At 33.6% G+C, this 22,333-nt stretch overlaps 1 protein-coding gene and 1 long non-coding RNA gene across 3 annotated transcripts in view; both read right to left on the minus strand.

Moving 5' to 3' along the window:
• The window catches only part of LOC106136732 (protein dead ringer), a 117,450-nt gene that overhangs the window by 50,917 nt on the left and 44,200 nt on the right, over positions 1-22,333 (minus strand). The gene's annotated exons all lie outside the window — the stretch shown is intronic.
• On the minus strand, positions 5,102-6,605 carry LOC132902866 (uncharacterized). The gene is made up of 2 exons (XR_009657270.1): positions 6,530-6,605; positions 5,102-6,150 (listed from the first exon to the last, which is right to left on the minus strand). It is a non-coding gene; the product is annotated as an uncharacterized LOC132902866 (long non-coding RNA).

The raw sequence follows: 22,333 nt of genomic DNA on the forward strand, positions 1-22,333 counted from the left end.
GTAATTTTTTTAAGATTCTGAATGACCAACCGTTTTAAGGAGGTTTACTTTTATATATAATAATTAATTGCGCCAATGAAAATACCAAAGCTTAATCAAGCATTTCCGAATAATTAATAACTTAATATTAATATAACATCTTAATCTTAAAACGCAAAGAACAAAGCGAGAAATAATCGCGACTTAGCAAATAAATCGTAGGGCGGGCTAGGGCGGGGTAATCCGCCCACAAAGCCAGTATTACATGCCGCAATCATCTGGGCGGATTAGCATTATTGACCACTGGCTTATCTGCTAGGGCGGCGATTGATGTGGCAAACGGTTTGGAGATGTTAGTCACATTTTATTAATTGCGGTCTGATTGATTTTTATATCTTAATGCAATTATTGAAGTAATGTTTGAATGATTGATGAAATGTTAAAATATCAAAAAAAAAACATGACAAAAATGTGAAAAATATTTTGGTAAGTACAATTTCAACTTGTTCATAACTCATGTCTTTTTATAGAAAATGGACTGAAAATAACGTATAAAAAACATGCGCTATAAATACTTTTGGAATAGAATGAATGATCTCCGACTCCTTTTGTTAACTTATTACACAACTTAATATATATTATTATATATAAATATATGACATGTGAACTAAAATTACATTTAAGTTGTTGAGAATTCAGGACCTCTTAACAATCCCATGATCCTCACGGAAATCTATTCTCGGGCAGAGACCCATTTTGTAAAGTTAAGATGTCCTTTAGAATCAATTTGACCGATAAATTGTCGATTTAAATCCTGAAACTTTCTATTCAGACCGAATTTTGTGGTGAAAATGTGTTAATCTTTTTTGGAGTACAAATTGTGTTGATAAGATTTCTCGTGGATTTTCTTCTTCTTTGGTTAAGTTATCTCAATTGAAATTTTTAATCTGAATGTAGTTAATAAAGAGTTACTAAATGACAGTTATATTAAGAGCCAAAATTATATAAAGTGTATACCAAAAATATTGATAACATTATTTACAAAAAAATATATATTAATATAGCAACACTGACATCTACATTAAAAGCAAACAAATAAAAATAAACGTGTAATACAAAAATATTACGATCTTTCCCCGCTAGATTATGATATAACAGGATCAAAGACATTTTCACCGTGAAATTTCTTTGATAGTGTCAACTGGGCTTTAAATGAAAATGGCGCGTAGCTTCGGCCAGTGCGTGCCGGCTTTATTAACAAGTTCACCGCAGCACCGGTACGGTGGGAGCTTGTACGGGCTAGACCGTGCGAATGTGTGTGTGGCACACAACCAAACAATTAACATGTTCAGTGCATAGGGACAATTGTAGCTTGATTATATATTATTTCAATTAGATGTTGCCATTATTATATTTTTTGTTCGTACCTAAGTGTTTAAGACCAATATGACTTAAATCATACTTTTTTTATGTTCCCAAAAACACCTCGATATAGTGCGATTCTTATTACAGGAATATATATACACACTAAAATTATTATTTAAGATATAATTAATCAATAACAGCAGTTTTAATCTATTATGAAAAATTAAATTTTTCAGTACTTAATTAAAAGTTTCACTTCATTTCAGAGAACAATATTAATTTCTGAGTGTTGTAAGACAAGCTAAACCAATATCGTAATGTATGACAACAAGGCCCTCAAACCTCTAACTCTGGTCATAATTACGTATTATTGATAAAAGCATGTTACGAAATATATTTACATATCAATTAATGTTCGTTTTGTTTAACATCTCAGCACTTGGAGCGAATTCATGCATAGGCTTCATTGAATTAAGTTAAACCAACAGGTTTTGAATAAAATTTCCTTCTTACTAATGCTAAGGAGGTTTTATGTGTGGAGATGCAACAAAAGAGGTTTCCACTGCACTTAATGAACGCATACAAGAGCATGTTGGATGCACACACGCGTACATTAGTGTTGCGTTGCGAATGCATTGCCCGCAGGTGTATGCGGTCATCGGCCTCAGGGCTGGCCACGGCTAGGGTTAAAACAAGTCCACAGGACTCAATTATATGTAATTGACTGGACTATAAGTGATATTATTTAATCTGTGACGACGTTTAAATTTCGTGAGTTCTAATTTTAAAAGCAATCATATAGTTCAAATATTTTCGATACGGCAATATTGTATTTTCATAAGTAAACTTTTTAATGTTCTTTTAAATAATGCAATTCTTTTTTTAAAACATAAACGTCCTTCCCTTGAGTACAAAAATCAACACAATAACTTACAAACTCAAAGTCAGATCGAAGTAAAAAAAAAGGCGAAGAAATAACAAAAGCTGCGCATTGACAGCCCTCGCGTGCACAACAAAGATGTTTGCGCACACCCAGATCTACGCGCGACATGCTAATTCCCCACTCCAATCGGTCGGTGCATATAAAAATGACACACACGATTGTTGTCTGTAGGTAGGCCTTTATTTGACAGGTAGTCAGTCAAATTAGTCGTTTTTGCACAGATTTTTACAAAAGCGTAATTTTATTTCGCAGACGAACCTCTAAGGGTTTCTTCGTTCCAAATATTTGACATGAGATTTGACTTTCATTATATACTTTCTAAGGAAAGTATTTTCCTTATCGAAGTTAAATAAAATACAGTATTTGATAATTATTTGAATCGATTGATTAGACTCTTAATTACCTTCTTAGTTCACAAAATTTTAAACACTTGGTCATTGACAAAGAGATACCGAGACATAAAATATGAAGCCTGAAAGGAACACACGTTAATCCGACCAGAATGATACAAAAACGATCCGTTTCACGGTAGGTGATAAAGCGGGCGTGTCATAAAAATAATCTGGTCGTATTGACCACACCGTGACACCCGACGGGTTAATGGTTAGAGCTTTTTTTTCTTCCACGTGTGTGTGTTTTTTTTTTGACAACTAAATCGTTGCGTCTCTCGAAACGGAATCGACGGGAAACGGCTACTGATAAACGAAACGTCAATTAGTCTAGACCTCTGAGAATTTTTTGGACCACAGAGACAGTGTTATAGAAATCTGAAAAAATTGGACGATTTTAAGGCCATCAACAATGACGCTTGTTTTTTTCTCATACGCGGTTGTTTTGTTTTCAGGCTTTATTAAAATACAGAGGTGATTACAAAAGGCGAGATGTTTCCCATGTTCTCACTCTCTGTCCGCATTTTTGTCACAAAAGATCAATTGTTTGTATTCGTCAAAGGATTTGCAACTTGCTTTTTTGTTTGTCTATAAGTCGCTTAATTCTCACTCAGGTAGATACGGCACATTTCATATCTTTTTGACGGTTTAAATTTTTACAACAAAGAAACTATATTTTTGATTCCATTTTTTAAATCTTTTTCTGTTAGTTCATTTAAAGATAGTACACAGAGTGTATTTGGATTTATTTAATCCACACTTTGTTTATAAAAAGAATATTTAAATAGACATCAATTTTTACAGCTCCCATTATTGTAAGTACAGTTTGCATGATACCTCTACAACAGAACCAATTCCGCGTTTTATACGTTACATAGCTCTTTTCTTGCGAATAAAGTGAAACTGTTTTTCTTCTAGCGCGATTGCGATTTTAATTTACCTCTCTATGCCAATGTAACAGTTTCTAATTTGGTATGAATTTAGGCATGTTTCGGATATCAAAGCGAACAATAGGACATCCTATTGTTCGCTTTGATATCCGAAACATAACCGCGCCAAGCACGTTGAAAAAAAAACATTTTTTTTTTCAACGGCGCCACCTTACTGCGCAGGCCCTATTCACGAGATGTGATACACTCCTTTTATCATTGTCAAAATTTGTCAAGAAGAAAAACCCAATGTAAAGCAACTTTCTAAGAAAATATTTAAGGAAACTAAATAATGAAAAAAAAATTCCGATAAAAGAATTTGTCATCGTAATTCTAATGTAGCTATAATACTAAATTAGGACTTCTTTTCAAATTTTGCATCTATCACGTGATTGTTCATACGATTATGGACAATTATAAATAATAATGCATTATCAAGTTTATTAAACTTTACAAGTTACGTTCAAACTAATACTTATAAGTATGTGACCTTCATACGTTTCTCACCCTAATGTAAAACTTGATTTTATACAAGATTAGCCGCCTATTAAACGGCTCATAAATTATCCAAATTTATATCGAATCCATTTCTTAATCCGTCCGCTTCTCAATATTAATTTTGTATCGTTTAATATTAAAACTATAATTAACTTGCACATAAAAAGTCCCTTAAGCAGATCGGCATAAGTTTTTATTGGAAGATTTAATATTCATATATCTTTTACGGTCATTCCTCTATTTTATTATTTTTTGTCATACTCGTATTTGAATGAGTTTATTTATATAGGGCAAGAAAAAAAAATTTGGTCCGACGTGGCAAAATCAATGATAGCTTTGTCTTCCTTGTGATATATTCACAGAAATCTAAGAAACCAAAGTCTTTGAACCACATGGTCTTTGTCAATTGTTTAAAATAAATCTAAGGTTATATTAAAATATTAAACTACTTTATGTATGAACTCCTAATTATTATTATTTCTCGTGAAATTGTTGTTTACAGAAACAATATCATTAACAATCACATCTTATAAATACAACGTGTAATTAATAAATGGCACCCTATCTAAATAAATCGGCCGATCTTTTGAATAGAATAAGTAATCGATACCCAAAATAAACACCATTAGCATAAAATGATATCGAAAATATTAAGTAAGTAAATCAAATATTAAGTAGGTACGTCTAATGAATCTAATGAATAGCATTTAAATATTAGGGGAAAGTGGTTACCCTTCGTACACTTTTTAGATTATTTTTTTTTACTTTATGATTAATTGCCGAATTTATATTGTTTATGTTCCTAAGTATAACAAATATATTGTAGTTTGTTATAAAAAAGTTCGAAACTTTTATGTCAAAAGGTTAAAGGGTTATAGTGATTTTTTTATGATAAGATATTTGTACGAATGTACCCCACGTACGGGGTACGTTCGTACAGTAGGCGGGGTACTTTCGTACAGCATGGGGTAGATTCATATAGGAAATTAAAATGCCAATTAAAGTCGTTAAATTTTTATTATTTATTATAAAAATATTTATTTATCAAAGAACTAACTTAATAACTTGTGACTTGACTCATAGTCGATAAATCTTTCTTTAGAAAAATAACAAAAAATAAAATCGCACATCCTTAGTTTACTTATTGATAATTCTAAGTCTAAATGAGATGTTTACAATCATTTTGTATAACATCGTTGTACTGTCTTTGACAATTTAAACTTAAAGTATATAATTATTAGTGTCCGACCGAAGCTTCGGCTTCGGCCACCTTCGGCCAAAAATCCAACTTCGGCGAAACATTCGGTTTCGGCCCAAAACCCGACCGAAGCCGAAGGTTTCGCCGAAGGTCCGACCGAAGCCGAAGGTTTCGCCGAAGGTCCGAGCGACCGTCGAGATTGAACGAACTGTTACGAAACTCATGAGGCGGCGGGGAGTCACTGTCAAAATATCACATTGCTGATTGCATGCATCAAAACAAGTCCGTACTACGTTTATTTATCTCTAAACCTCTCTATGATATATCATTAACTTCTATATGAGACAGTCAATGTATAAACCTTCAATATTGAGGTTTTAAAATAATTTTAATATTAATTGTAGCTTGTAGACAGTATTGAACAAAATTAATTACTGAGTGCTGAGAGAATATAAACCTTCGGCTTCGGCTTCGGCCGAAGGTTGTGGCGATAGCCGATTAATCGGCTTCGGCTTCGGCCAAAAATAGACCTTCGGTCGGACACTGATAATTATACATTTGGTTGTTACTTTGGAACTTATTGCACATTATAATTATTTAAATTAACTACAAAAGTAAAAATTCTAGCCATTCTGCATGTACAACCCGGTCGTGGTTGAGGATCAAGGAGGATCATGGCGACATCGCTGATATACACAGTGTGTATGTCTTCTATATCGAGGAAAATGAAGGACCACGATAATCCCGGTTTCTTCCGAAGATTACTTATTTTCATCTCTGTATCCGAATAATGACTGAGAACTTTTCCGACATAATAGACAACAGAAGTCTTTTTTTCGCACCATGATTCTGCAATAAAAAAAATAATTATAAGGTCGACTTAATAAAAATATTTCATTTTGTTAGAACAAGAATACTTTAAAAGGTAATACCTACTATATTTTATTTCATAAAAATTTAATTTTAATATACTGGTAGTTGATAAAATCTAAAGGGGAGCATTCGTACCCGTACGAATGTGCCTCCTGTCTGGCTGTCCGAATGCACCCCATGCCTTTGCACAAAATTAAAATAAAACTTTATACAAATTCTAATTTAGTTTGAGAAATATAACAATTAAAGCTCAAAATAAACAATGTTAACATTGATTAAACATCACCATTTTATCAAAAACATAACAATTCTACTTACAATTACGAATTACATTTAGGTAAAAAAAATTACTCACCGTGCGCGAAAACACGTTACGTCTTGTCAGCTGATACACTGTAATGCGACTGGCGCGACAATCCGCCAGCAACATGGCGGCCGATATGTCTATGCACACAAGCAAAGCCGTGTTTGTACCCCGTTTAGTATTTCTGTTATACTAACTGTACGAATGTGCCCCGCGTACGAATGGTGACCACTTTCCCCTACTATAAATATTATCATAAGTCCATATTGAAAGAATATGATAAATTAATTTAGAATTTTAGGCAGAACATATTAAGAAGGTTATTGTAATTTGATAAATTAAAAAATACAAGTCATCAAATAAAAAAAATGGCTGACCATGGCAAAATGGCGATAATAGTTACAGTTAACAATGCCGCCATTTTGATAAGTACTGGCGTCTTTTTGTTGTTTAATTGTTTAGTTGTTGGGAGACATACATTAAACTTGTTCACTTTCAGAGACAAACATCAAAGGAATGAATATAATGGAAACTAAGAACATATCCTTAATCTATACTTAATGATTCCATCATTTAAAATTTTACAGAATACTTATATCAACAAAGCTTTTACCAACTGATGAAAGACAAAAATAATGCAATTTGGTCATTGTATAAAACAACCTAGCAGAAATATTAGCTTTAACGACATTAAATAAAAGAAGAGTGATGTAAAAAAAAATTAGGACTACATATATACAATAATAAAAAAGGGAATTACATTCTTCACATCCTGGAAGCATGTAATGTTATGAAATAAATCATAAATCTCAAAAAAGTAGGTTTACCTCGACCTAGAAAATCAAAACTTTGCACAAATAACTGTTACAGCACAGCTCTTAAAAAAAAAGTATTGTTCAAATTATTCTAAGATAAATGCCAAACTCAATAAAATATTTAAATGACCACCAATTATAAGAAAATTTGACTTAAATATTAATTGACAGTTGTTATTATTGTAGCTTGAAAAAAAATTAATTAAGATATAACATATGTATTTGCAAATTTTTTATCAAAGTATAATTTTGTATGCCTTTCTAATAATTGGTAAACATATGTTCTTTACTCACTGTAACTACCCACATTAACTTACATGTTTAATGCAAAATAAGATTTATTGATTAGATTTGATGGAAAAAACACCCGAAAAAAACACCCAAGTAAAATAATAAAATAAAAATTATATGAAGTTTGTCGCTAGTAATAAAAGAAATGACTGGACATAACGTGGCCATAATATGCTATACTCAAATGTTTTGATAACAAATAACTTTTCTTGAATTCTAAAGTAAGTACCTTGTGCCTTCGCCTCCTTGAATCCATGTTCAAATCTATAAATAGAAACCCGAACTAAACTTAAAAGCAAAAATGACGTCAAAGTTATAGAACTGTTCTTCAGGGCAGAATCGTTAACAAGTGACTTAATTTATTATAGCCATCATAAAAGTCAAATTAATATACGATTAAAAATACTACACTTACCCTTCTTTTATCATTTTCAAAGAAGTTTTGCGCTTTCGGTGCTTCTTGATTGGAACTGCCAGACAATTCTAGACGCTGATTAGCTTCCTCCATCAGGGAATTAAAGAATTCCATTAATTCCATTTCTAAAATCCTTATCAATATCTAGTCCACTATATAAAAAAACACCTCACTAATACAGATAATCCCAGCCCGCCACACACGTGCGCGGGGACACCGGCCAAACGTTACACGTCTTGCTCTTGCCAACATCTAATATAAACTAAATTGAAAATTGGAAACAAAATGCAATGCTCGAATCTTGATTTGACAATAATAGGTGAGACAGAGATAACAAAACAAACGGGTAAAGAAAGAGACGGCGCGATACACTATATCTTCTCTCCACCCTACGATTGGTGGCGCAAGGGATGTCGCCAGGCGAGGAGATCACTTCAAAACTTAAAATTCTTACCTGCTCACTAAGAAATTATTAATGAGACCTCTCCTAGTACAAATTTCAACCTTAACTTCAGGTACAAAGATTATTTTTTAATCACGCGAATTTGAACATACGATTTTTGTGAATGTAAAACTGCGTTTAGTACTTTTAATTATAAATAGCTAACGTGTGGATACAATGCGAAAGTCTATTCTCAGAATTTGGTTTGTTTTATAATTTATTCGATGATTGAAAAATGCTGTCTTAAATTGGACATGAGTTATGTGCAAACTCATAAAGCTGATGGCCAATATTATAGTACAAAGAGGCCTTACATGTGTTTATATTTCTAAACCAACATTTAGGTTAGCAGAACCGTAATTTTGAATAGTTAAACATATATACCAAAACAATAGCTATTTATACACAATTACACATGTAATTTTGCTATTCGCCCAAGCACAATAAAAACTCGATTTGTTTTTAAACCACAATGGCGACGCACTGTGGAAAATATGGGTCCGATTCGGATCAAAAATTTGTAGAACCGTCAATTCTATATATATTTATATAAAAAAAATAAAGCTGAAATTTTGCACATATATAAAGTGATATACATGGTATTATATATGTAACTGCCGTTAAAATAGAATAACGCATTAATTTTTTATTTTTTAATTAAAAGTCGCGTCAATTTATATGTGGTATTTATGTGATGATACATTTTTTGAAACATTTATATGAGTGTACATTTCTTAAAACTAGTTAGGCTAACTGTTAAGCTTAGTATCTTATAATGATAATATAACCGTGTGAATTATTTCAAATATCTATTTTCTCAAAGGAAATGAAACCAAAAATTATCAAATTTAATAAATTCAATTGATAAATATACCTATATACATACAAAGCATTGCTAAGATTCGTCAACCAATTAAACCGCAACTGTTGATTTTGTTCCCACGAAGAGTACTTTGTAGATATTTTGAATTTTCTTCGTAAGTAGCAGGAAGTAGCAGCTAATTTTTATATATGTTTTAAACAAGTATAAGTACTTTAGTTTAATAACATTTTCAAAGCGTGGGCAAACGTGGGTAAGTGTTAAAACCTTCGACGAAATTCGAAGATACCTTTTTTTCTACTACGGTACCATTAACACTTTCATATTCATATGTTTGAATAACATATAAATGTTATATATTTTTTATATTTTTTTCCAATCTTCGATAGACAAGCTTTCCAAAAATATACAATACTTTGTACCTTCCACTTTAAATTTTAATGCTATTTGGATTTGAAAATGGTACATCAAGAACGTAAAATATTTAGCTGCATAAAAGTTAGTTTAACTTTGGTACAAAAAAACATTTAAGTACTTATAATGTATACAATAAAAAATAAGGTATGGTAGGTAAGGTAACAATGAAGTTCAACATTTGAACTATTAAATTATGTACATAGGTATCTTTATATTTGTCAATGGTAATAGTCATTTTTGATATGCGTTTGTTCTATCATATTCCACAGAGCGTGACATTCTGCGCATGTCTCTTTAACTATCGCCTGTAAAACTTTGCTAAAGTCAACTTACTTGCTGTACTACTGAAATTTTCCTTACATTTTGTGAATACTTAGGCGACATGATTTAAAATTGTAATTTAAAATGTTAATAAAGATGTAAATGTCCATCCATAGAAGCTAGATTATTAATTAAATCGGCACAGTTAGAAGCCCTCCCCGTATTTTTGGGGTGTCATAATAACCGCTTTTGCAGAAAATTGCTTGGTTCACAAATAATCAATTAAAATGGATGGATTTAATGCGTGCGATTGCGTAGGGTTCTATATCCAGTTATTGATATCTTTATAATGGGGTAAAGTGGGTGAATTTACACATACGGGCTCAGGGATTGATACGGGCCGATTTGGCACAATGACAGGTTTTCTAAAGAAGGGTTGCAAATTTTCTCAAATATCAGCTTATCATATTATTGACATTTCAATCAGTTTCGACTAAGTATTATAAGTACATACCTAATCTGAGTATGTTACTGATTGCATTCTAAGCGGTAAGTACTGCTTAAGAATCAAGGTTCCACCACTTAGATTAAAGAAGATAGCTAAGCATTTTAGCATTCCCGTATGTTCCTGTCCATATATCTTTCACGCCACACCATACCTTATTACGCTGTTTCTTTAGGTTTATGTTGGTATTTATTTTATTTTATATGTGTGTAGCTTTTATTTTAATCTCCTTTAATCATAGATTAGTTAATGTCTACGCATAACATCGCTGTTGACAAATAATTAAAGTGTTTTTCTGTTCTAATCACATCAATTACATTTTCGACAAATAAATTAATATCTTTTATTCATAATTACTAATATTAAATGATGGAATAACAGCTAATGGGATGATTAAGAATATGTTTGTTTGTGAACCGATGTTTTCTCTCGTCTGCCATTTGGCTTGGCTTTTTAATTTGTTTAAAACCAAACCTATAGTCATTAGACACCTTAATAACAGACATTAGGTACATTAACATCATGCATCCACTTTTGAAGTGCGAAAGTTGGTAAACAAAGAAGAAATTTATGAAATCCAAAGGGGGATACCAACCGCTTTAATTCTCTTGCAGATTGCAAATACAATTAAGAGAAAGGCTTTTAAACTTGGGCCTTTGAGTCCTATGTCTATTGCTTCTGTCGTGATTAAAGGACGTGATATGTATGAGAAACAAAGAATATTAACTCCACCTATTTTTTCTATAAATTTATGGTTAACTTCTATGTAAGCACCACGTTTAGCTACAAACTATATAATTTACGCAAAACAAACCATATTGATCTATGCAATAGAGTATCAATTCTACACGTTTTTATTTTAGTTTTATTTCCCTTTTTCTTGTTTTAAGTGCCGCCGGCAGGGCCGTCTATAAATACCCGGAAATAAGATGACGTCATTTCATCCCTTATTTATTTATTTAAATATATATTGAACAAAAAAATGTACAAAAGGCGGACTTTTTGCCGTTTGGCATTCTCTACCAGTCTACCAGCTGACAAAGTAAAAAAGGCGGTGCGATAAAGTGCACATGCATACTGCAAAATACATACAAGATCCATAAAATACATACAACATACATATACTTACATAAGTAAATAAAATACCTAATTATTAATTATTGTCGTGTAACAAATGATAGATATGATTTCTGTCAGTTTAATTTTATACCTAAGGAAAATTTAATATGAAATCCCTTATAATCAGGTTTTAATCATTAGTAATCAGGACCTATTATTTCATGGTTTTTGGTTTCAATACATCTTAGTCACACTAACAAACAATGGCATTAAAATACACGTCACAACTTTATCGATAGCATTTATCTCTCAATACCTGGGTGACCGAGCTGTGCTCGGTGGACGTCACAAAAACAATAAACATAAAACAAACGTAAGATCTCTCACGTCTTTATTCCTTACGGGATAGACAGAGCCTATAGTATCAAAAAGACTGAAACTGAAATTCAAATAATGACAGGTTACTGGCCCATCGCCTACTCCCAATTTTATCAGCCTTTCCCTTGATTAACTTTTACGATCTGCATGGGAAGAGAAGCAGCTGGCACAAACAATGATTTTATTCGGTACCAGACCATCAGAAAAGCTTGTACTGTGTGTAATGATAAAGTACTAAATATTCCCTTAGTCACCTTTTACGACATCATTAAAAATAGAATGAGTTGTCTTATCCTAACAATAAAAAATAGATAACAAAAAATAAAACAATAATAAAAATTGTAGAATAAAAAAGATGTAATAATAGAAAGTAAACAATAAATAAAAGATAGTGAAAATAAATATTGTCCCTTGCCGAAAATCGAACTCGGGTTCTTCGACGTGAAAAAAAACCACCGCATGGTGGGAAGTACACCAGAACGCTATCGAGGCGCTGAAATTATCGGCCATTTTGCAAGGGACAATGTTTTTGAGTGAAAATATGCGAAAATAAGATTTTCCTGGATGAGGGACCCAGCTAGATAGATTTTTTACCCCCGTTTGCATCTATATTCAAAATATCAACTAAATTGTTGACGCCGTTTTCGAGAGCGCGAGTACAAATATCGCTGGTTTAAAAGTATGGAATAGGATCTACGTGCGATGGAATCAAATAAAAATTAACTAATATTTCTATGTAGGTATATTGTGTGAATTTTATTTTAAAAAAAAAACACTTTATACAATAATAACATCGCCGACAAACAGAGACAATAAAATAATATCTAAGTGCAATAAAAATAACAAAGGCATGGCTCCGACTGAGATCCGAAGAAAAAATTGTACCTAATAATAATCAAAATATGATTTCGGACCTTCCTAACAATAGAATTCCTTTGTTTATTATCAAAAAGGAAGTCAATAGATACAGTACCGGGCACATTTCGGAGAAATAGTTTGAAATGAAACAATGACGCACGGACAGGCTTATAGTTTTTATTTTTCAACATGTGGCGAAATAAAGGGACAGTTATTTGGTAACGAGTCTCCGATGTCCGTGTCTAACGAAAATCAATCCATGCCATAAAAATCCAGTCATCATGTTAAACTGACACTATGTTTTATTACTTCTTTCATTGCTCTTGCTAATATCTTGGGGTGATTGATTTTTAAAAAGGTAAGGAAGTGGGTGAAACATCAATGACTAATTTTACGAAGACGACACGGATGAAGTTGCGGGCACTGCCAACTAGACGAAACAAAGCACAGGCCGAAGCTTAGTTATCTAGACCATTTAGACGTAAGTTGTAAAAAATATCTGTATTGTGCCGTGTGGCTCCCGGCACCAATTCAAAAAAGAATAGGACCACTCCATTTATTTCCCATGGATGTCGTAAAAGGCGACTAAGGGATAGGCTTACAAACTTGGGATTCTTTTTTTAGGCGATGGGTTAGCAACCTGTCACTATTTGAATCTCAGTTCTATCATTAAGCCAAATAGCTGAAAGTAGCCATTTAGTCTTTTCTGACTATTGGCTCTGTCTACTCCGCAAGGGATATAGACGTGACCATATGTATGTATGTATGTATGTATGTATTGTAAAAACTATTTGTATTGTTCGATAACAACTAATGTAAAAGTCGCTATTTTCAAATATTTCACTTTATTGGTGGAACTTTCCGGAACAATAATTGCGCCCCCGTTGGAATGATAATAAATAACTTACAGATAAATAAAGTCCCTGTTGTAAATATTTTTTACCTGCTTCCTAATAATACTCACAATAATATTGTCTATAGAATGTTAATTACTAAAGTCTTTACCACAGATAATATTAAAATAAATCGTCAGCAAGCGTAGTGGGGTGATAAGGACATACGAAAATATTTTAATGATTCACCCATATGAAAACGAGTTTGAGGATCACGAATACATTTCTGGTAATGGGAATGACAATGATAATCTTTTTTCGGTATACTAAATACCACTGGATAACAAATTTAATCTGTGTTGTTACAATAGTATATATACAATTGCACACACCATGAACAAAAGCTTAAAGCTCTATCTATGTAATAGTTATAAAAAGAAGATAAGATAAAATATCCGATTATTTCAGACACGAAATGTTCGTTACGAACTTCTGAGTCATAATGCAACATTACCACGACCCATTTAATCTTAGTATTTCTCAATCTCAATTCACGAACAACAGATTCACTCGCTAATCGTTTTTCGTTTACAAAATAATTTCGATTATCGAGAACATCCCTAATAACCTGGGGCTACACACGCGTTGAATTCGCACGAGAAGATTTATCGACTATGGTTTAATTAACACCCAATACAGTCAAACACCCTGTTTAGAATAGCCCCTCACAGGGCGCAATTACGCTTGATCACTCAATAAATAGTGTTTCGGACAGTAATGGTATTTTTCAATATTTTTTTTTTCTTTCAAATTTTCAAACAAAGAACTTGAACGTTAGAATCGTATTAAAGTTGCATTTTTTTTTTCATAATTACGACAGTGTTGCTATTGTTAATGAAGTAGAGCTTTAGAGTTGTAAAAGGCCGTGGATTTACTTTTATGGCTATGGATGGATACCTTTGTGAAAATCAGTAAAAGCTCACAACAATAATAATTTCAAGAAAACCTATTGTTGTTATTTTTTATTTAATGTTGTAAAATTATATTACTAGGTTTGTCAAAAATGGTATAACGCTTTTTTGATATTCATGAAAATGGCACTATTGTAAATATTTTTAGGAAGTATTAAAGCAAATTACTTATTACCTAGAACTAGAATAAAATCATCAAAGTCTAAGTATATATATTTATAGAAATATGTAGTATAAACTAAGGTATATATATTTATAGAAAAAGTATAGTATAGCTATAGAAATAGTCAAAGAATCATAATGGAAGTAATTTTACAATACAGAGGGAGAGCGCAAACAATAAAGAATTGAATTGAGTAATTTGAAATTAGAATAACGTCCAATAAAAACATTCGCATACTATTATAACCCGACATTTGCAATATCTGGCTCGCGGGTTCGCCGCACGAGCGCTACCCCGATCATCACTCATCGGCCGCATTATACGTTTTACAATAATTAAACCAGTCTTAAAACGCCTATAAACTGCTAGTAAAGAGTTAATGGCAGTTCATTACAACACCACGCCTCGCCGCAAGGTGGCGCTTTATAGCTGCCAAGTGCCAACCCTGATTGATTGGATGTGATACCAATATTCTAATGAGAATACCTTATTCTTATTAGTTGTAGTACCTGGGTAACCCCTTGAGCTCGGTGTTTTTTGTTAACTGTTTCAAATTACATCTGAAAAACCACTTTTATCGTAGCATAGCAACCATTTTTAAAGGAAAAACTATAGTGGGTGAAAATATGAGAAAAAATTTATTATCCCACACGTGGGCCCAGCTAGGAAGACGTTTTGCTTCTGTCAGTAAAGGTTACTAAGGTTTAATATTTTGTTAACAAAACAATGACAAAACTATCAAAATTTATTTAGTACGTATTTCCTTGACATTCGAAATATGTTTAACGGTGATTGATATAACATAGAAATCAAAACTATACAATTGTAAAAAGTTACAAACCAAGAAGTTGTTTACCGAGTAATCATGATATTTTACGCGCGAAGTGAAGTGTTCCGTTCTCGCAGCGATATAAATTATTGAAATTGATAAAACAATAGATAAAGCTGGTTACACACCAAGCTATAATATATATTGATATACCATGTTTTGGTATTATATTACCTAAAACAAGTTACCACACACAAGGATGATGCTATTATATATGTTTTGTCTTCCCTGCACGTATAGTCGGCCTGGCACATAATATAAAAATAACGGTATAACTAGAGTAAATCCTCTCTCCATAAAAAATCTACAGACATACATCAACGCCTCATTCCCGTAGGGCAAGGGAGATACTCCGTCTTTCTTACTTGCTACGATCCCTGCACTCTTCTTTCGCTTCATCCACATTCAAAACTCTCTTCATGCAAACATGCGAAATTTTAAATCCTTGGACTCTGAGTTGATATGTCAGCCAGACGGTGTCCTTTTATGTATAATTAATCAGACTAGCTTTCGCCCGTGGATTTGCCCCGACAAAATACACTATGTCACAGTCTACGTGTCATCAAAGATCATCAAAGATAGGTTCAGCAGTTTTAAAGTCAAATGCTATCAAACATTCACACTTTCACATTTGCGACTACACTCTGTTGATCACTCGAATATTACTTTAAACCACGTTCATAAGTAGCCGATCTTTGGTAGTGTACTGGTGGAGTTTTTTTCTTACTTTAACGTAATAGCAAATATAAACCTAACTATAAAATAAAATATTAATATATATTACAGCTTAGTCTGCGACGGGCTTTAGGCACAGTTGGGGAGGTCGTAAAGAGGAAGCGTTGCAGGTTGCGCTTTGTGATCGCCGCCGTCCAAACAAATCAAGCGCACGTCGTACATACAGCGATATAAACCACCTAGATGCGCCATCATTTGAAATTCGAAGAATCGCTCATTCTATATTAAGTTGTACTTTACAGATACATTTAGTCTAAACATTTTTAAATCATTTTTTTGTTTGTAAAATAAATTAGGACGTTAACTTATCACGCAAAAGTTTTATCCCATGCGGTGTACACCAAAAGTTACAAGGATCAGGGATAGTGAAAAGATACAAACCCATCGCTTAAAAGAAAAATTTATAGCTCAAATTTATACATAAGTAGTTTATTTATGTTGTAAGTATTTCAAAATGTCAAATCAATACTTATGTGTTAACCGTGCTAAATTACTGAATGTATGCTTAAAACATTAAATAAATCAATATTTTAATCAGATTATAGCCAGATTTATAAATTCAGTGTGTTGACTAATTCTACGTGTATTAATTAATATCGGCTCTCGTAGACCCTCTACGACCGTTCTTTGGATAAGCTACGAGTACCTCTACGAGTACCTCTACGAGACTTTAATGATTGTTTACTTTAGGGTAAAAATATGTACATAGATACCTATATCAAATTAATGAGGAACTAAAATCACATTGTTAATAAAAAAATTAAGCAACAATGTTACGATTTAACCCACATTCTAAAAAGGGGATTGTACATTTTGCTCGCGGATGCCCAAATGACATGAGGTCAGTTTGCTCGTACTTAAAGTTATCATTTTCTTTAAGTCTCCGCCTTATTATCACTTCTAGTAGTGCTATTGACATTATACATCATTGATAATAAACGGTTACAGGTTCAGCGCTTCAAGCGCTTCACAGCGTGATAACATCATCATTCTATTTTTAATTGTTCATTTATATTAGAATAAATAGTACTGGCACAAAAGTTAACCCATTGAGTTTCATTTAAAGCAGATTTATTTTTTATATGTGAATGAGGCAAAAGAAGTATTAGTGTCGTAGAAATTAATGTAATCTGTGCCTACCCATACGCAAATGAAGCGTGAATTATTGTATGTAATTCCGTACGTAAGTAAGTAGTACTTTATCTAAATCAAATGTTGTCTTTTGATATAAGTCTAAGGCTGAATATTGTTGGTTAAAAACTTAGGAGCCGGCTAGCAGGAAAGAAATTTAGTAGATCTGTTTACGAATAACTCATTAACTGATTTCCTCGAACACTTGTAATTAGGGTTGATCAAAGGGCTACGGTATGTTTTGACTGGAGATTCTTAAAGTCGGGGATTCCTTGTACAACATAAGGATCACTTGTGAACTGTTTGTTTTCTTCTAAATCAACGTCTTTTATCCTGAAAATATGGAATCCTTTGAATTATACAATTACCTACTAGCTTTTCCTCGCGACTTTGTGTGCGTGAAATGTTTTAATACCTAAAAGTTTAACCCCTATATATAATACTCGAAATTCATGCCTTTTTGTTAAGTTTATTTCTCTTTGTTCTACATTTTATTAACTTTTATGCCGTGATAACAAAGGGTAACAAACAGGCCCAACATAGTATTTCTACAGATTTAAACAGAGTAAATGTGTAGGTGATGCGAAGAAGGTATGCAAGGATCGTACCAAGTAGAAATACATAGGTATATAGTGTCTCCATCCTGCGTACTTCTCAGGGGAAGAGGCGTGATTTCATGTTAATATGTTTAAAGTTACAATTTGCTCCACCCTAACAAATATATGCGTTAAAGTTTCTCCGCTTGGCCAGCCATTGAGCAATTCATTTCGCATTACAAATTGTAAACGTACAATTAACAGCATATCAACCTATTCAAAATTCGTTGCAAATTCGCCTCTATCACCGTGTCATAAAATTACGAATCAAAAGTGCTGTGTGGTTACCGGCACTTAAGAATATGACCACTCCCTCTATTTCCCATAGATATCGTAAAAAGTGACTAAGAGATAAGTTAATGAACTCGGGATTCTTCTTTTAAATAATGCGCCAGCAAACTGTCACTATTAGAATCTCAATTACATCACAATGCCATACTGCTGAACGTGGCCTTTCAGTCTGCGAGATTATTGGCTCTGTCTACCCCGTAAGGGAGAAAGACATGATTATATATATATACATATACATATATATAGAGTCCCATGCAGTGTAACTTGATATGCGGGTGACTGTACACATACAGGCGTGAACCGAATCGACGCCGTAAAACCGCACGGCCGACAAAGCCGCGGTCCCCAATAAAAAATTACACATATATATACGGTAAAACAATTATCGTTGTTCGAAGTTTTATCGAGCGAGTCGCGCTGGTGTGGACCGCGGGAAACATCAAGTCAGGTGTTGATTATTACCGCAATGTAATTCACCGCTCTTTGGACACGATAATATCAATATTTTTTTGTACATAGATATGGTCTCACGTCTATATCCCTTGCGGGGAAGACAGAGCCAACAGTCTTGAAAAGACTGAATGACCACATTCAGCTATTTGGCTCAACGATAGAATTGAGATTTAACTAGTGACAGGTTGCTAGCCCATCGCCTAAAGAAGAATCCCAAGTTTGTAAGCCTATCCCTTAGTTGCCTTTAACGACATCCATGGGAAAGAGATGGAGTAGTCCTATTCTTTTTTGTATTGGTGCCGGGAACCACACGGCATATATTTTTTTGTATGAATAGTTTACTTGACTATTTTAATTTAATTACAATTTAAACATGAATGTCGTAAAAGGTGACTAAGAGATAGGATACATTTGGGATTCCTCTTGTAGGCGATAGGCAATCAGTCAGTATATTTGAATCTCATCATCAAGCCTAGCAGCTGAACGTGGCCTATCAGTCTTTCAAGACTGCTGACTCTGTCTTCGCCGCAAGGGATGTAGATGTGACTATATGTAGGTAAGCATGTATTAAAGGGGAACACACAACACACAATGGATAGTATAAAGGAAATCAAGAACAAATGAGAACAAACTTACTTATACATATTTTGTGTTCAGACTGGAAAAAGTTATAGTTACAAACAAGAAGCAGTATCTATGTATTTTAATTATTAAATTCATACTGGATATGGCTACCTAGTACTTTATTTTACCCCAAAAGTATTTGTTCTTTACTATAATACATATGTAATAAAGTTATAAACTATTATTTTTATCACTCTCCCAACAACTGAAAGTATTTAAAAAAGACATTAAATTTATTGACTATTCCAGAGTATACCTTGCATGCATCGCTCATAGAATAATAATAAACTTACAGCTTCAGCCACCACGATATGAGCAAAAAATAATTATGTTGTAAATTCAAAATGAGAACAGGAAATGATAACCCGTGGGTCGTGCGTCTGCGCCACCCCCGCTTGCCGCAACCACACATGCAAATGCCGAATAACATAAACAGAGATTCGGGCACACACTCAATTGAAACACACACACACACAGACATATTCAAAATCCAAAAAACTGAACTCTTGAATATAAACCTGTAAAAAGTGTTCTAAAATTCAAATCATTTACCCACACAGATAAATAAAAAATGAATGTCTGTCTTTTTCTATCGCCTGAAAAATTTACTGTTCGATAACGGTAAATCGTGATTTCAAGGGGATAGTGATCGGCTCAAGGATTTGGGAGCATTTTTTGTGGGTAGTGTGGATTTATTTATTTTTTGCCCGGGGTGGCAATCTGGAAATTTTAGAATAATCTCCGCTGAAGAGGGCTGCGCTGCGCATGCACATGTGCTGGCGGCTCGGTGATAAACATTTTATAGGAATGTTTCGAGCAAAAACTTTTAACCAAATGTTGGTTTCGATTCGGGGGTACATTCGGAGGAAGTTGTTATTAAGATCCAGCTGAATATTCGTTGTTTAGGAAATATGCATCACGAGATATCAAAATCCAATTTTACTGACGGCCTTTTTGGCTCAATGCTTGTTTTCTTGGCTCCGTACAATACCTAAGTCCCAAATTTGATTCCCGATCAATTAATGGCGAAAAAATATTTCTGATTGGTAAGGGAGATATGATTTATTCAAATATTTTTCAAAACTAAAGAAGGTTCTCAACCTTAAGAAATCAATGAAATGCCACAGTCAACCTATCTACCGCTACAACTACATATTCAAAAACATCCAAAACTAACAGGCAAAAGGGCCAAAAGCGTCTTACAATAAGGACATAAACATCATCGTCCTTGATACTACATTGAGGGTGCTATTTATATCGGCAGATGCGCCCTGTGCCCCGTGCGAGGGCTATTTTCAGTGTCCCTCCCCCCGCCTCATCCCCCCCCCCCCTGTCTGCCCTTCCGTGAGGGCCCAAACCTCCCCATGTAATTGCGCGTACGCGTGCCGCATCTTTGTAATACGAGACATGGATTATATTGAGGTGTAAGTAATTATTTACTTGAATATAATAAATAAGGATCCATACATACATACATATGGTCACGTCTTTATCCTTTGCGGGGTAGACAGAGCCACTAGTCTTGAAAAGACTGAATGGCCACGTTCAGGTATTTGGCTTAATGATAGAATTGAAATTCAAATAGTGACAGGTTGCTAGCCCATCGCCTAAAAAAGAATCCTAAGTTTGTAAGCCTATCTCTTAGTCGCCTTTTACGACATCCATAGGAAAGAGATAGAGTGGTCCTTTTCTTTTTTGTATTGGTGCCGGGAATCACACGGCACTTACAATTAGCATCCAATACGGGTTAATTTGCAAAGGTTGCGGAGATCTGATGGGAGTCGCTTCGTGTAAAAACTTTACTCAACCAATCCAGGATCCATGATCAAAGGCTAACCCAGGGTTCTCTCCAGAGTGGTGAGGATGTAACCGGGACTAAAGCCAGGATGGAGACCTGACAATGCTCTTACGGTGAGGTAAAACATCGTGAGGAAACCTGCATATTCAGGCAACGGGAATCACCCTGCAAATGTTACGGAGCTCAGATCTACAGATATTTTATATGTATCGGAAGGCAAAATTTTCATGACAGCCAAATCCACAGTCATCGCAATAATTGTATAGAATTGCGTCGTATGCAACGCATTTATAAATAGAGAACATTGCAGTTGCAGCTTGAGAGTCACCCGACACTATAATGTGCGCTGAGGCGATACATATGGCAGTGACTAGTGGCCATTTCGGAACCTCTGTCCCTTTCTAAATCTATAATTAACTAGATCATGTCCACAACTCCATTCGCGTAAAACGAAATATCCGATTTTTAACGGTTTTAACACTTAGAGTACACTCAGCACTTCCCGAGTCCCTTTTTGATTGTACCAATATTGTCATTAGTTATTCAGTGACTCGAGTAAATATATTGACGATGATGATTTTATAATTTCATTATAGTTTTCGTCAAAAAATATAAAACTGGAAAACATTGGTGGTGCTTTTCTAAACAAAAATCAAGCATATAAATGTAACTTGCTGAAGTTAATTGATGGTTAAGTTCATTGTGTCCTTGGAGCTAGGTTTTACAGCTTTGATTAAATTGCACAAAGAGGTCATACAAAAATTTAAATCAAAATTTTGTCTAGTTCAGGTTGCTATGTGTGCAGATACAATAAATAGAACCAGGCGCCTATTCGTCACCATTGAAAATAATTCAAGTTGTCAAATTACCTTTACATCGAATATCAATATGAATAGAAGTATTATTGAAATATAAATAAAAATCAAAGCATGAGAAAGCACTGTTTACACATTATTTAACTAAATGTATTTTTGTTTTCTATTCAAATTATAAAATCCGCTTATTTTATAGTATTCGCAAAAATAAGACCTTGATTTAATAAAAGTCAAAATAACATGATTTTTGCTACCGACTGTTCGAAGCAGAAATATGAATTAAGTCAAAGTTTAAAATAAAGGAATCGCAGTTTCTCTTTGTAATCAATCGTAAAAATGAAACCGCATATGTCGC

The sequence above is a fragment of the Amyelois transitella genome, chromosome 19, assembly GCF_032362555.1.
Source record: "Amyelois transitella isolate CPQ chromosome 19, ilAmyTran1.1, whole genome shotgun sequence".
NCBI classification, from domain to species: Eukaryota; Metazoa; Arthropoda; class Insecta; order Lepidoptera; family Pyralidae; genus Amyelois; species Amyelois transitella.